General features: G+C 43.7%; 1 long non-coding RNA gene across 1 annotated transcript in view; it reads right to left on the bottom strand.

The window, feature by feature from the left end:
* The window catches only part of LOC147350380 (uncharacterized), a 127,127-nt gene extending 115,820 nt beyond the window's left edge, over positions 1-11,307 (bottom strand). Inside the window, exon 1 of the long non-coding RNA XR_015148793.1 lies at positions 10,345-11,307. This is a non-coding gene — a long non-coding RNA (uncharacterized LOC147350380). The remainder of the gene's footprint in view (positions 1-10,344) is intronic.
* Between the last annotated feature and the right edge of the window lie 4,846 nt (positions 11,308-16,153).

The raw sequence follows: 16,153 nt of genomic DNA on the forward strand, positions 1-16,153 counted from the left end.
GGGTTGCCATTTCCTTCTCCAAGGAATCTTCCTGAACCAGGGATCAAATCTAGATTTCTTACATTGCAGGTGGTCTCCTGCATTGTAGGTGGATTCTTTACCAACTGAGCCACCAAGGAAGCCCTACTTTCATAGACCCCTCCAAAAAACTTCAACATTCTACCATGTCCTGTTTAGATAAGTATATCTTCTGACCTATCCCTCAAAAATCACTTATTCATCTGTTATTTGTGGAGCATTCACTATATTCTCCGAACAGCAGAATTGTATTTGTGGAGCCACAGATGGGAAAACAACCCGTTTATCCCTAGAGTGCACCTGCCCCATGACAGACCTGGGCTTCTGCGTGAAACACAGAAGGACAGTCAACTCTCAGTCATGTATACAAGTGTCTGGTTGAACTAGAAATGCAGGGGAAGGCATCTCACCTACAGACAGGTGAGTGAGTGTGGAGATGGGAGCGCCTTGCCCCCATTTAATCTCCTGTCCTTTTTGTAATGCGCCTGTCTGACAGAAGATGTGGTGGAGCATGGGAAGAGGGGGAGTTCATCCTGATAAACGAAAGGTTGCCAAACCACCTTCAAAGGTGTTGAGACAATTCAATAGGAATCACTTCTTCCCTTCAGAGTACAAAGAACTGATGGCATCTAGGGGGGTTGTCTAGTGGAGGGCGGGGTCAGAGCCAGTGCTGTAGATACAGGGAGGAAGTTTAGGATGACAGGTTTTCCAAGCACAGCACATGGGAACAGGGGGTGGGGAGAGGGCTTGGTAAGTTCCCAGAGTCTGCACCAGCTGAGGGTTTCTGGTACCACTGTCTTCAAGGAAATTCTAAATACCTTCCAAGCTTTGTATTCTATGAAACAGAACTAGATCCATGCTTTGTTGCCAAAGGCACAAGCAGCCTGTCACTGGTGTTCACCAAGGACAGTCGATACAGTATCCAAAGGAGCCAACGACCAAGTTTCTTTTTTCAGGAATTTTAGGCCTCAATGCAGAGAAGCAGTGTTATGTATAAAATTTGGGTGAATCCCGCTGTATTGTTCCTTGTTCACTGTCTCATTATCCTCAGCTTCTAAAGATGATGACATCTTCTCTTACCTCAAACATTTATAACCTTTCACCAAGAAATACCAAATTTTAAAAATACGTATTCTGGTCATTTTTACAACTATATATTTTTCTATTTAAACATTTTAGGAGAAACACACACATGTATCCATCAGCTTACAGCACAAACCCTTAAAAGAATGTATGCAGAATACCCTAGAGTTTGTTAAAAAGAAAGAGAGAGAAATTATACTAAATACATACCAATTTTAAATAAACATTAATTCCTTTGAAATAGTAACTAGGAAGATACTTATTCCAACAAAACCTCCTCTTTGAAACTATCTCTAGAGCTACTTCATCAGTGGCCTCTAACACAGTGATAGATAAAATAAAATTCATTATTTTATAATTACAACTTTTTTCAGTTAAGAAAGATGTTGGCCCAACTTACAATCAAAACCAAAACCACCCTTAAAAAGCATGATTAAAAAAATATCTGCAATTCAAAAGTGTAATTATTTTTTTAAGTGTGGTAAGCAATGGTGGCATTACAGGAATGTGTGACAAGCCTCCCATGCAATGCTTTAATGGAGACAACAGTCGTTTTTTTATAATAAGACTTTTTTTGTGAAATATCTTTTAAAAAGAGAGGGAATTCCATGGTGGTTTAGGGTTCAATCTCTGGTCAGGGAACGAAGATCCCAGAAGCTGTGCTGTGCAGGCAAAAAAAAAGAAAAAGAAACAGAAACCCACATAATTTTCAATCTCATTATAGTCATCATAATTCTTTCAGTTGAGTATACTCATACATTTATACCATATATCATCACTTTTTGAATAAGTCCTTTTTATTTTTTAAAAGATAATTTGTAAATTTTTCCTATTAATAAGTTAACATAAATTAATTGAAGAGATCAAAAACCTCAGACAAGTTTTGAAGAAAGTATAACCACTTATGGTCCCACCAATAAGATTAATTATTTTAAAACAAGCTTTATATATTACCTTAAAAAGGTTAGAATGAAGTTAAGATGGCCCCGATGGTTGAGAAATAACATTCAGGAAAATTTGTATTTATCTTGTAGAAACTGAATACTGGGAGAGAAAATCAAGTTACAGCATTTGGTCTGCAAGTCAGATCTCAAGTTACCAATGTCAGATATATAAGTGCCTTTGGCATTAAGGATTCTTAGCATATCATCTGAATAGTAGTGCCTTTCCTAGCTGAGAAAAGTCATGTCTCACAGAACAGAGGAAGTCAGGGGCTGTTTGTCTTTCTAGGCAAGTTGGCCTGAGTAAAACAGAACAGGAGGTGTTATCAGCCTTGCCCTCTGGAATGTAGAACGGGGCCACTGAAAACTTCCGTCCACTGCATGCATGCATGCATGCATGCATGCTAAGTCATCTCAGTCATGTCCAACTCTTTGCAACCCTATGAACTGGAGCCTGCCAGACTCCTTGTCCATGGGATTCTCCAGGCAATACTGGAGTGGGTTGTCATACCTTCCTCCAGGGGATCTTCTCGACACAGGGATAAAACCCATTCTTTTATGTCTCCTGCATTGGCAGGCAGGTTCTTTACCACTAGAGCCACCTGGGAAGCACTTTCAACCACTGCGTACTGTAGTGCCAGCTGCTCAGTCGTGTCTGACTCTTTGTGACCCCACGGACTATAGGCCAACAGGCTCCACTGTCCATGGGATTCTCCAGGCAAGAATACTGGAGTGGGTCACCATTTCCTTCTCCACAGGATCTCCCCAACCCAGGAATCAAACCCAGGGCTTCTGCATTGCAGGCAGATTCCTTATTATCTGAGCTACTGGGAAGTCCAACCACTAGCTGTGGCCAAATCCTGCCAACACTCCAGAAAAAAAAGAAAAGAAACCTACTCTTCTTAAGGGCACCAAAGTTCACCTGTGAAGGCCAAGGTGAAGAAGAAAGCATTCTTGACAAATACCTTCCCGGGTCCTGGAGTCCAAACCTATGTTTACCCATTAATGATTGCACTTGTGAGCCAACAAAGTCTCATGCATCCCCCTGCAACTTCCTGCATGCCCTTGGCCATAGAGATGCTTCTCCCCTGTGTCTCGGTCACTGAGCTGGGTGCTAACGCTATGGACCTGGAGCAGAAAAGGGGCCAATCTGGGCTGGAGAGGCAAGTTCAGGAGATATTAGCATATAATATGGACTGAAGTAATAGACTGAATTATATCCTCAAGGAAGAGCACATAGAGGAAGAAGAGGAAAAGACCCAGACAGAGATCTGAGGAATCCTTAAAGTCTGGCAGGACATGGTGACTGCCAGAATATAGGGGACAAGGAACAGGGGCATGCACAATGTGGTACTTGTATTTTGAATGCATTCCATTTTATCATCATTTGTTATAAAGTTCTCCTTTATATTGAGTATCTCAGTATAAAGGCTTCATCCTGTTTATCTTTGGGCCTTTCTTAGTACCCAGCAGGTGCTCAATTGATATCCACAGAAGAGAGAGTAGGAGAAAGAGGAGAGAGAAGGAGAAAATGGCAGAGACGGAATGGGAACTAGAAAGACAGGAAGGAGGAAAGCAAAGAGGTAGTATTTCCACAGAGTCCATGTCCACATTGCCCGTAATAAACTTAGAATGTTGGTGCCTAAATTAAATTCGGAACCAGAAGAGACAGAGCAAGAAGGCTGGATACAGAACATCTGAATGCATGTCCTGCCGAACATACTGTTGCAGATCTCAAAGCCAGCTCCAAGGAACGAGCCTCCAGAACAACGATGAGGAGCCCTGCTCCCACTCACAAAGTACTGCAGTGTTTCCAGACCTATAAGAGAAAATAGTGTAACTTCAGCAAGGTTGCTGAAGGCTTCTTTATTGGGTCCTTGGGCTGTCTAAAGACAAAGCAGTAAAATAGATCTGAGGAGCTCAGCTGGCCTAATACACGGCAGAAAAGACTTAGTAGCAGCCACATGATGTGTGTTTAGAATAACCTGTTCACACTGGTGCACTGGCTTCCAGGACATAAGACCGTGAGGTGGATTATGGAGTGGGCAGAGTGGCTCTGGTTCCCATGGCATTCATACTGCACCCGTGGTGGGGTCCCACAATGATGCCAAATGATAGTTCCCCAAATGACCCTGGTCTGCATCTTTGAAACACGCCTGCTTATTTTCTCCCAATAAAAGATTCTCTCCATTTGACTTTGTAGGTCCTTGAAGCTAATAAATTATGAAACTGCTTGCCTAGAAAAATATTTTTTATGGAAAGAATCAATTGTAATCTAGAGGAAACACTCACTGTCTGAATTCCAACAAACCTGTTCCATGATATGGTTGAGTTCTTGCACTCTGTGCAAAGCCAAGAGACATACCACGAATAGAAACAGTTCAAGGCCCTTGGTCCAGCACTTCTGTACTGCAAACTCAGCCCTCTGATAGGAAGGTGGGGTGAGAGACAGGGAGGCTCAGAAAAATCTTTTTATCTGACCATACTTGGAACTTTTTGTTTAGTCTGGAGAAACCCAAACGATACAGCTCTTAAGATTCTGTACTTTTTCACTTGCTGTTTGTGTATGCTACATGCACACACACACACACACACAAAAAAAAACTGTCCAATTACAAAACACATTTCTAGAGCAATTTAAAGTTGACTTGCTAAATAATGAATTACAACAATGTACTGCTTTTCTGTAGTTCCTTTAGAATACAACATTTAGTCTCTGGATACTTACAGGAATTTTCTTGACAACACAGATAATATCCCATTTTTCAAATTAAAAAAAAATTGATAAACAGTCCAGAATAAGCTTATTATTTCTGATGAAGTCCTCATTACCTGTCCAATTTTCCCCTCCAATTTTCATTCCACTCCTCCCCACTCCCAAGAAGGGCACTAGACACCACTCATTTCTTTGCAGTATTCACACACATACAAGCATGGATGCCCGAGGCATTCACCAAATTTTCTCATTTTCTACAATCTTGATGCTCTGGTGTTTGGGGCATTGATCCTAAGAGACTGCCCCTGCTAGTGCTAGCTGTCTCCCAAAGACAGCAAATGACTTCCCCAGAAGCAAGCCTTTAATAAACTAGCCAACCAGTTCAGAATCTACACCCCTAAGCATCACCCTTATCAAATTCTCACACACCAAGCCAATATTTCCCCCCTGCTTTAAATCACACCAGGGCTAGATATCAGAAATCTAGGGACCAACCACTCTTACAACCCAGAATCTACCTAAATTATAAATTATCCAAATTATTCAGTGTACCTTCCCGGCCTCATTCATTCTTCTCTCCCCCCTGCCCCCCCCCCCGCTCACCAAAAAAAACAAACCAGTAAAGGCTCGGGCCATGCTCTGCCCTGCCCTCTCTGCCTCCGGATTCATCCTGCTTCCTGTGTGGCCCTGCATGGCCTGCTGTGCTAGGTCTCATGTTTCCACAGATCTGCAAGTACACAACTCTCTCTTCGTGACAATCATTTGTGTCCGTGTGTCTTACCATACCTGATTTGAACAAACTCCAGGTACATTTTTAACACACCCACATTCTGAGAAAACCCAATAATCTAAGTGCTTTAGAGTTCACTCACTTTTACTAGGCCATCTAAGAAATAGAAGGATAAGGATGAAAAATTCTAGTTCAAGGATCTAATCCCTAGAGCAGAAGGTATCTTCTAAGTCTCAAATTTCATTCTATCCGACAATACAAAACCCTTACTTTGAGTACTAGGCATGTGGACCTAATTGTGTTTTTATGAAACTGTGCAACAGGTACACATGCATTTATGGGCCTCCCAAAACCAGGCATAATAACTCACACAGTTTTGCTTCTGCTATTGCTCCTAACACATGGAAAGATCAGAAGACGTAAACAATACTGATAGTGACTAAGACCTGGTCACTGAAGTTAGAGTTTGGCTCTGTCGCTACCTTGAGCAAGATATTACTCAAGGCTCAATTTCCTCAACTGTAAAACGAGCATAATGACATGACATACCTCGTGGAGAGGGTGAATAGTTAAATGAGAATATATGTAATAAATTTAGCAAAATTCCTAGAAAATAGTACGCCTTCAATCAATATTTTCTACTACCATCACTGTAATGGGTGCTTTAGTGTGATAGTTAAATAGCTTTTAAGACAAAGTCTCTTCTTGTTATGGCAAAATAGCTTGTACCTATCCATCAGTTTACTCAGAAAAAAACAAAACAGAAAGGGAACATTTATTAAGTACCCTATGAAAGCCAGACTCTGAGCTAGACCTTTTGCATTATTAATTTTATCTCATCCTCACAACAACACTATGAAGTAATATCATATCTGTCTTCCAGATGAGGTGACTGAGCCTCAGAAACACCAGTATCCTCAAAATAACCCAACTTGTAAGTAGCAGAGTCAGGATTTGGACAAAATTCTGCCCAGCTCACAAGCCTACTGGTCCTTGTTGCTTCTTGAGTGGAACTTGAATCCAGCATCCCTGGGAAGTTCAACTATTTTAGGGATTCCTGGGAACTGGTAGAAAGCAAGGATGACACAGTGATATGCTCCTTAGCAAAGAGAAAATACTCAAGATCGCCACTGCAAACCAATAACACAGAATAGAGATACAGGCACTGAGGGAAAACATAAAAAGACAGGAGTAGACGAAATAAGAACTGACGGAATTTAGAAAAGAAGTGGAAGAAAAACATTCTAGCATCACAAAAAATGGGCTTCCCTGGTGGCTCAGACGGTAAAGATTCTGCCTGGAATGCAGGAGACTCAGGTTCGATCCCTGGATCAGGAAGATTCCCTGGAGAAGGAAATGGCTACCCGCTCCAGTATTCTTGCCTGGAGAATTCCATGGACAGAGGAGCCTGGCGGGCTGCAGGCTATAGGGTCGCACAGAGTCGAACACAACTGAACTGACTTAGCATGCACACGCATGCATGGTAAGAAAATGAGTAAAACAGCATATTGGAAATAAGCAGATTTTTTTTTTTAAGTTTAAAAAAGAAAAAAAAAAAAGATGATGAATATGAAAGAGACTAAATCAGAAAACATGAGCAGAACTGGTACCCCTGAAAAAGAGAATCCAATAATGGGACAGTAAAATATTTCAAGATACAGTTCAAAGTGACTTCTGCTCAGGTGGGGGCCCCCCAGGATGAGGGGGTCCTTCTCTAGAGAGTTAGAGCCAACAGAATTCTTTAAATCCAGCTCTACCAGCCAATCCAAGGAGTGTAACATTTTGAATAACAAAATTTATTCTTTGGTTATAAAAGCTAAAGAGGATTTACTTAAATTTACAAATTGAAAGATATATCTTTGTCCCTAGGGGGGGTAAAAAACACAGCACAACTGTTTGGCTACAAAAATTTTTTTAAAGAACCATTTTAGTATCCTGGAAAAATAAACAAACAACCATCAAGTCACTTAACAGAGGTAGAAAAAAAATCAGTGCTAGAAAACAGAAAAGCAAAGCCAAAAAATTCCTCAGGAATATAAAGTGTGACCTAAGAATTTTATTATCGACCAACGGAAGTGTAAAATCAATGGGTAAACTTTTCTGAAAATATAAGAGATCATTGGCCATAGCTTTTCATCTGTGAAAGCTACAAGAAACAAATATTACCCAACCAAAAGACTAAAACGTCCGCATTAAAGAATGACTGGTTGTTTTGTGTATTTCATCCAATTAACTGGAAGGAGAACAACTAGAACAAATGTGGGTATTTATTTATACAGTGGAAGGTACAAATCTGGAGCATGTGTATATAATTAATAATATTTTTAAGGTGAAGAAGAGAAGATGTGTGATGATGACTCAACACTGAGTTTTCCTCTTTCTGTTCAGAGTTAAAGACCCCAACCCAGAGTCCAAGGGGTGGACCCTGGAAGCCAGGACCTGAGGAGAGTGTTGTAAGTAGCTCTGCCCCAGCAGACTTTGTGGTAAGGCAAGAGAGCTGTGGTTGGAGGGGCCTTAGTGAGGGAATACTGAGGGACTTTCGACAGTGTCCCATGAGAGTGTCACTATTTGGGCAGTTGCTTTCTTAGGTTATTTCCGGAGAAGCCTACCCTGAAATGTGGGTTCCTGTGAAAGTAAGTGATTATCAAAGAGTGCATCAAAGAATCTGCTAAGAGGGTGGGGGAAATCTGACCGGGAAGGAGAAGGGAAGGGACTATGAGATTTCAGGCATAGTCCCACTCTCCCAGGCTACTCCCACTGGGGGCTCTAGACTATAAATTACCTCTCAGAGCTTGTCTGTTTCGCAGCAAGGGGGCTAAGCTTTCGTTATTCTGTTCCATTCAGTCATTGGCTCTCAGGGAAATGTGCTGGCTTAGTCCCTCCGTTGTGTCCAACTCTCGCGACCCCATGGACTGTATGTAGGTAGCCCACCAGGCTCCTCTGTCCATGGGATTTTCCAGGCAAGGCTATCGGAGTGGTTTGCCATTTCCTTCTCCAGGGGATCTTCCCAACCCAGGGATCAAAACCGGGTTTTCTGCACTGCAGGCAGATTCTTTACCAACTAAGCTACCAGGGAAGCCCCACTCAGGGAAAGGGGGATGATATAAAACTCCAGTCTCCTAGGCACACCCACTTCTCTACATCTACAGGTGAAGAGGCTACAGCCCAAAGGTGCTCCTCAAAGAAAAGGTGTAATCCACCCAGTCCACCACCCCTGAAGAGCCAGAGGTCACAAGATGAGCATGGAGGAGCAGCAGAAGAGCAAGGCTAGGAGTTGGTGGAAGGCAGACGACACCCCTGGGAACATCTGAGCCACAGCCAGGCCCCAGCTGGAGAAGGGGAGATGTTTGCATTGGTAACAGAGACTGATGTTTTGATTCCATATTAGTCCAGACTTTTTAGTGAAAGCGGAGCCATCTGTTAACACCAGAAAGTGACAAGAAAAATTAAGGATCTACCAGAGATCTACCAGAGAATTCATCTGTGGGCAGGCAAGAAAACAGGAGAGTAAATTTCAGGAGCCAGGGAATGAGCAGAAATAAAGTTACTGCTTATACCCTACGAACTCTAACTCATTCACCAAACTGCTTACAAATATATGCTAGCCACCTTATAAATATGCTTATAAGTAAAGATATGCAACAAATCAGTAATAACAGCAGTTACCCCAGGGGAAGGAACCAGGTGACTTTGGGGCAGAGGAGTGAAGGAAAAGTCAATTTATGCCTTTGAATTCTGACTACAAACACATATTTTTTAAAAATAAAATCACTTCCATTTAAAATCTTTTAATGAGTATGGAAAATAAAGCAAATAGAAAATTAAATAGGAAGGTAAGCTGGAGTCAGGCAAGAGTTAGTTTACGAAATATATAAGATAAATCTTATCAAGTTGCTGTGGAACAGAAGACAAATCTGGCTCTGGGTTCTTGGCTACCAATGTGAAAAAAGTAACACCACTATTCCCAGCATCTATCAGATGAAAACAAACCACTTGTTCAAGAAAAACAAAGCTATTCCTAGAACTAAGATTAGAATTAAATTTTTCCTATAGGTCTTCTCTTTCGGATCCTAAAAAGGAATGAACAAATTTTCACTAAACTCATTATTATAAACAGGGCAAAATTGGTAGACTTGCTAATCTCATGATATTTGTTAGTATTAGTAATAAGAGCAGAAGGTGATGTTGACCAGGAAAACAATTATCGGCTTCATAGGTGAAGTAATGAAATCACAGCAATTATTTGGCTTTAGTAGGAGAGATGGGAAGAAAATTAAGGGGGCTAACAGCACTGAGTCATTAGGCTGCTGCTGCTTGAAATTCATTTAATCTTCCGAGTCAGATAGAACCAACTATGCACCGAGGATTAAATGTCACCACTGTTTGTCTTCAGATAGTACTTGAGTTTTGTGGCATATTCAGTATGTAGTAAATGAATGGTACGAATGCAACACATGAATGGTGCAGAATGTTCACCTGTTTTTCAGTGCAACACAAAGCAAATGTGAATCAGCATTACACAACCTATTAGAGTGGATGAAATAAGAAAGAATGACCATACCAACGTTGTGGAGCAACTGGAACTCTCATACCCTGCTGGTGAGAATGTAAAGTGGTGCAACCACTTCAGAAATTAGTTTGACCTTTTCCTTAAAAGCTATACATACACTTATTTATGATCCAGCCATTCCTAAGGATTTTGCCTAAGAGAAGAGGAAAACTGATCATACAAGACTTGTACACAAATAGTAGCAGCTTTGTCTATAATAGCCAAAAACAGGGAGGAACGCGAACGTCAAAACAACAGCTGAATGGATAAACAAATTGCAGGAGAGCCACAAGAGAGTCCCACTTACCAATAGGAAGAAATGAACTATTGGCATATGCAACGCCAGTGGTTAGGTGGTTCTCAGGTGGAAGGCACGTTACACTGTTTCACTTCAGCCTCACAGGCACTCTACAAGGTAAATACTGTTCTCTTTCTAGAGCTGAGAAAATGGAAGCTTAGAGAAGGCAAGCAGTTCAGTGGGGTCACTCAGCTGGTGAGTCGCCAGAGGCAGCACGCAGACCAAGCCAGCCTGATGGAAAGTCCTCATACACACTTTGCTCAGCAGGAAGTGCTTTGGGTTCCTTGGACCCAGCAGGCTCTTTGAGATGAGGCAGTACCATTCAGGAGGTGACCTCCTAAAACAAGAAGGGGTCCAGAGAAGGAAAAACAATTTTTTTTTCAAATGATACCCAGGTGACTCACCCTTTCTTGTCACTCTGCTCCAAATTTTCATGTCTTAATCTTGATATATCAGATCTAGGGACCCATTGGAGTGCTCCCCAGGGAGGCTGCCCTTTTGTCTCAAGGCACAGGTCTGTACAAGCAGCAGTTCCACCTGGGCATCTATTACCATAGCAAGCTGCAATTTTATATTCTCTTACTGTTTACTTCTGCCTTAATTACAGGGTGGGGGAAAAGAGCGCCTAAGGTTTGCCAAAAACTTGGGTGATTTTTTCAAGTTCCTTCCTTTCTTTCTAGTTGTTCAAGTCTGTTGGGAAAGGCAAGAAGAACGCTTTTGGAACTGAACTTGCTGATGAGTTGCCAGGGTTTAGAGATCTCTGCAAAGGTCGTTGTTTTCTGTAAAGGTCATTGTCTTTTCATGAAAACCCCGGCGAAGCATGCCAATGCAGGAAAGCCACCAGCTTGCCAAATGTTCAGTGTCCCAGTCACCTGCTCTTCCTGCCCTAGGAAGGATGTGGATGATCTCTGGAGTAAAGGCATCAGATCGGTTTTGTTCCTTTCTTGCTCTTAAATCAGCTGCAAAATGCACAAACAAAGCACACACAGGACTGTTCTCAGAACCCTGTGCTGCTGCCTCGTTAAACGCCAGCAGCTGCTGGGTGTTGCACAGAGCGCGATAAGCAATGTGACATTCGTGGCCATTCACATCCTGAGCCTGGATCATTGTGCTCTCAATGGAATTTCTGAGGTTTCAAGCCCCAGAGAATATCCCACCAGTGAAAACACGGACAGGCGGGTGAGGTCCAGGCAGGGGGTCCTGGGTGGGGTGGGAGGGTGCACAGCAGAAGTGGCCAGAAGAATCAAGCAGCCCAATCACGAGTTACTTGCTCTTCGGAAAAGCGACTCTGCTGACAAGAGAATTAGGGCAGGATGATTTTGGCAAGCCGCGTGTTGTGTTAGCTGCACAAACTTTTTCTTTCCTCTTCGGCAGCCTCTTAATAATTGGGTGGGAGCTTCTTTTCACATTTTGTGAAGAGGCAATTCCTGTCAGATGTTTTTCAGAGGGGTTTCCACCTTATGTTTGCCAAACACACACAACTCCAGATGCAACTCTGAGTCTATTCAGTTTGAGAAGATTAGAGGTCGCAGGCATTGGCAGGGTTTTTACTTTCCTGCTGGCCTCATAGTTTCTCACGTAAAGTGAATTTCTACTCTTATCGCTACAGCAGGTCTTAGTGCAAACTACGAGGGAGAGGAAAGGATCCAGAGAGTCACAAGGGAAACTGGCACCTCCCTGGAAGCTGCCAGACCATGTGAGAGTGTCCTGACGGGAGACATTTCCCTTCCCCCAGGAGGGGCCTCTATTTCACCTCCTTATGGGCAGACACTAACTTCCATTCCCATATGGGGCTTGTTGGAGGAAATTATTTCAATTACTTCCCTTCCATCTTCCTGCCTGTTCCAATAACCTCTGTGTCTCACTATTGCAACTGCAATAATCCAGGCAAGAGATAGTGGTGCTGGGACAGGTGGTAACAGTGGAGGTGGCAGGAGGAGGAAGTTTCTAGATATGAATAGAGAAAGTTGCAGGATTTGCTGATGGACTGGGTTGGCTGAATGCCCTCAGTCTTGAAACTTTTGGTAAAGGGATGGTCCCAGCAGTGAGTTCAGAGAGGCATAGGACTGAGCTGTGCATGCTCAGCTATGTCCGACTCTTTGCAACCCCATGAACTGTAGCCTGCCAGGCTCCTCTGTCCACAGAATTTTCCAGGCAAGAATACTGGAGTAGGTGTCATTTCCTACTCCAGGGGACCTTCCTGACCCAGGGATCAAACCTGCATCTCTGGCATCTCCCCCACTGGCAGGCGGATTCTTTACCACCCCATCACCTGGTCAGGTTCAGAGATATAAACGCGCCTTAAATTCTGGCACTTGGGCAAGGAGCAGAAGTCCCATTTATTGAGTACCTGCTAAGTGCCAGGTGTGACCTTACCTACTTTTCACAGAGACTTCCTCCTCACAAGTCTTCGCAGTAGGTTTGACTGTTTCCACCCCCATAGAACCTGTGTCTGACCCTAGAAGCTGTCACCCCGAGCCCCTTACAAGGGACAGCCCCAGGGGTGTGCACAGCAGAGTGACTCCGTGAGGATCCATAGGCTCAGCAAGGGCAGGCATCATAGCGAGGGGGCCTGACACCTCCCCTACTGTTCAGCTTTTCAGCAGAGCTCCAGGGTGGAGCTGCAAGACCTGGGTCTGACCCTGCACTGCGCTTCCTCAACGGGATGCAGGATGCAACTGCCGGGGCTGCAGCTGCCAGAGGCAGGAAAGCCAAGCAGGGAAAGGCAGGCAATCCTGTTGACCCTTCCAAACCCCGGATCCAGCTTTCCCATGCTGACAGAGAGGGCCCCATCGGGGCACGGCTGGCAGCCCCCGTAGGCAAAGCCTCCCGAATTCAGAGTTTCCACATGTTGGTCTCCACACCCCAAAACTTTCAGCTAGCCATCCTGGAGGAGTTCCGAGGTCACTGATTCCAGGCCGGCCAGGGCTGTTGGGAGGAAACGGGCCCACTCAACCCAGTGCACCTGCACTGGGCGTAGTGTATTTCTCCTCTGGTTGCCAGAGCAACAGAAACAACAGTGGCTGCCTCAACCCCCTCAACACCACAGCCCAGACGGACCCCGACCAACGGAAGGCAGACTTCGCATCTGAGTTCTCCTATTTTTTTCCCCACATACCTAAAAGTATCTTCTCTGAAACCAAGAACTTACCCAATCCTCATCCTAAGCTGAAACTATTCTCAAAGCTCAGCATTAAAAAAAAAAAAAAAAAAGAGAGAGACAATTGCCTGGAATCTGCCCCCTCCTCTATTTTGGATTTCTGGCTAGCCTCATAGATTAAGCCCCTAACTCACGCTCCCCACAAACAAGCTTTTCCTGGCATGTCTGGGTTTCTCTGAATCGCAGACACCAGGGATAGAGGGGGAAGCTTGGATCCAGGCTTGGAGCCGAATACCCAACTGGGGGAGTGTCCCCTGGAGGCTCCTCTTCGGAATGACTGTGCAAGATGCTTTTTTCCAAACCCAAGTGAAGTGTGCAGTTTCCCAAGCTGCAGCCACAGCTGCTGACTACAGAGCTCGTACCCCACCACACGTGGGCCTGGCTACTGCCCTTACCAACAAACCCGGACCCATGTGTGTTTTTTTTCACAGAAAATTCCTCCTCACAAGTAGGTGCAGTCCTTTATGAGAGGATTAGTGTCTTCATTCCACATGAAGACCCACTTCAAGAGGACAAATGAGTAATAATAATTTATGACACCAACTGACTTCTGTGAAAGTGACTAGGAAATGGACAACTTGTCCTGCCTGTTAATTCACCAATGGACATAATAAGTTCAAGACACACTTGCACGGAAGCAGAGAGATATGGCACCAGCCTCCAAGTCCAAGTGTACAAGGGGCACGACTGGCTTACATGTGCTCTCCCGGCTGCAGAAAGAGAATGGAGACAGGATGCCAGGGTCCTCCGCCCCACCCTGGTCCGTTAGCATCCACCGCAGAAGTACCCTGGAGGAAGAGGAGGTAAAGCACCTCTGTGCTATTTCTTGAGTTCCCTCTGAAATCCCACAAGTTAGATATAGCACTTCCCACACGTTACAAATAAGAAAATCCAAGTTCAGAGAGGTCAAGTGACTTGCCTGAGCTCATAGAGCAGGCACATAGCAGGACCAGGACTTGAATCCAGATTTCCTATTTCATGTTTTTCTTCAGTGGCTTATTGAAAGACTTACGGGAGAGGCTCCTTTCCTTAATTATTCCGTGCAGTAAACCAGGGCATATATACCAAGATCTATCTTTTTGATTCTATTTTTAACTGTCTCCAAAATGTACTCTGTACTTTAATAGGCACTTGAATGGGTGAAAAAATAAGAGCAAGCTTTTACTGAAAATCAAATTTTAGTTTCCATTCTGCTCGCAGATTTTTCAGAGAGCATCTCCCGTGCACAAAGCACTTTGGATATTACAATGCCATGTGATACATAGTTCCTCTACTCAGACTTGAGATGGGTTGGGAAGACATGAACCTAAATAACTACCATACGACACAGACATGATTGGTATGTGCCCCAAGAACAGTGCCCTCAGAGTACTGGGAGGTCCAAGGGGGTAAGACGTACTGCTGTTTGACATGATCAAGGAAGGGTTCCTGGAGGAGGTGACTTTGAAGCTGAGCCTTATCTGTCACATGATTTTCGTAGACAGAGATTGAAGATTTTAACGTTTAGCAAATATCTGATTGGACTTCAGGTTTTTTTAAGTAAAATAAGAATAATATTTCCAGTATCATTCTATAACACGTCCTAGGCAAGGAGCATTTCCCAGATGAGAAATGGAAAGTGGCAGTGTCCAGAGAAATGGAATCCAGCAGCTCAGTTCATCTGACTCTATCCTAAGTCCATGCAGAAGTGGCTGACAGGTCTCCCCAGACTTTGTGGCACCTTCTCTCCCCTCACTGTGGTTCCTGCCTCCCTGCGACACCAGCAAAAACCTTACCACTGTTGTGGCCAGGAATAGGGGTGGGCATCGTGTGTTCATCCCTATTTTTCATTCACCATTCAGAAATCAGCAGGATACTTATTTCCCATGATAGAATAAGGCAGGTCTTATGCAAACTGGTGGTTCCAGGATTTGTACCAAGAATAAGGTTTTTCTTCTGTCTTCTATACCAGCCTTGAAACTCTGACTCTTTTTCTTTCATTGTTCTCCTGTATCCATCTTTAATAGAGCAGATGATCACTGAATCCACAGAAGCAGTGTGCTATACTGCAGGAAATCTCAGGGTTCTAACAAGCATGGGATGTGTCTGTCTTGTATTTAATTCTCCCTATCAGGAAAGCCTTTCTCCCTCTTTCCGTTCAACCTAGTTACCTCCTACCCAGTCAAAGGGCACCTCTTCAGGGAAAACTTTTCCCCTTCACACATATATATTGAGGCCAGACTTCCCTATTGTTGTTGTTTAGCCACTAAGTTGTGTCCAACTCTTTTGCAACCCACCAGGCTCCTCTGTCCATGGGATTTCCCAGGCAAGAATACTGGAGTAGGTTGCCATTTCCCTCTCCTGAGGATCTTCCCAACCCAGGGATCGGACCCATGTCTCCTGCATTGGCAGGCAGATTCTTTACTGCTGGGCCACCAGGGAAGCCCCTAGGCGTCCCTACTACCTACTCTCATTTTAATTCCTTCGAATTTTAATCCTTCCTAGTTTGCAGTTACATTAGTGTGAATCTCCTGTAGCAGATCTTAATCCGTGAAGGCAGGTATAGCCTAGGATTATCATCATATTTGCCACATGGAAAGTACTCTGTCAATAACTGTGGACCAAACATCCTAATGTAGTGATAAGCAGAGTCAGACAGCACTTGGCTGGAATGCCAGC

This window comes from Bos grunniens, chromosome 20, assembly GCF_055505025.1.
Source record: "Bos grunniens cultivar Pamir isolate PY7600 chromosome 20, Bosgru_T2T1.0, whole genome shotgun sequence".
Lineage (NCBI taxonomy): Eukaryota > Metazoa > Chordata > Mammalia > Artiodactyla > Bovidae > Bos > Bos grunniens.